Consider the following 869-nt stretch of genomic DNA (forward strand, 5'->3'; position numbering starts at 1 on the left):
TATGTGGTTAAAATATATGATTTTCCTGGAAAACACGAATTATCAAAATCAATGCAAGAAAAGGAAAAAAATTCCTACAGAAATCAATGATCATTAGAGCTAGAGAAAGTTGCCGGCTAAAGAAACCCTAGCCCATGTTTCAAGTATGAGTTCTTTAAATTCTTCTTCAATCATTGAGAAAATTTGATCATTCTCAATGCTGCTTTAACTGCTCCAAAGCACCAAGAAAAAGGCTCCCCAATTCTTCCTACCAAGTTAATAGAGTCTAATACCAAAACAACAAAAAGAGCACAATAAAAAGAAACCACACACCAATCTCACATTTTGCATAAAAACCCAAAAATCATAAATAAATTATTACCAAACAGAATTGAGTCACATGTGAAAACATGTTATATATCATGACCAAATAAGGGGCAGGGTCATATGAGGGATGTAAGAATTATTCAGTGTTTTATGATACCATGTAAATAAGCCAAAGGGAAAAACAGCATCTTTTTTTTTTTTTTTGGGAAAAACAGCATCTTGAAAGAAGCTCAAAAGGCACCTGAAAAAGTCAATATCCATTTGCAACGATGTGGATGGAATTGGAGGGTATTATGCTGAGCGAAATAAGTCAGAGAAAGACACGTATCATGTGATCTCACTGATATGAGGAATTCTTAATCTCAGGAAACAAACTGAGGGTTGCTGGAGTGCTGGGAGGTTGGAGGGATGGGGTGGCTGGGTGATAGACATTGGGGAGGGTATGTGCTATGGTGAGCGCTGTGAATTGTGTAAGACTGATGAATCACAGACCTGTACCTCTGAAACAAATAATACATTGTATGTTAAAAAAAAGAAGATAGTAGGAAGAGAAAAATGAAGGG

The sequence above is a fragment of the Leptonychotes weddellii genome, chromosome 3 (assembly GCF_054177405.1).
Source record: "Leptonychotes weddellii isolate Sample4059 chromosome 3, ASM5417740v2, whole genome shotgun sequence".
Taxonomy (NCBI): domain Eukaryota; kingdom Metazoa; phylum Chordata; class Mammalia; order Carnivora; family Phocidae; genus Leptonychotes; species Leptonychotes weddellii.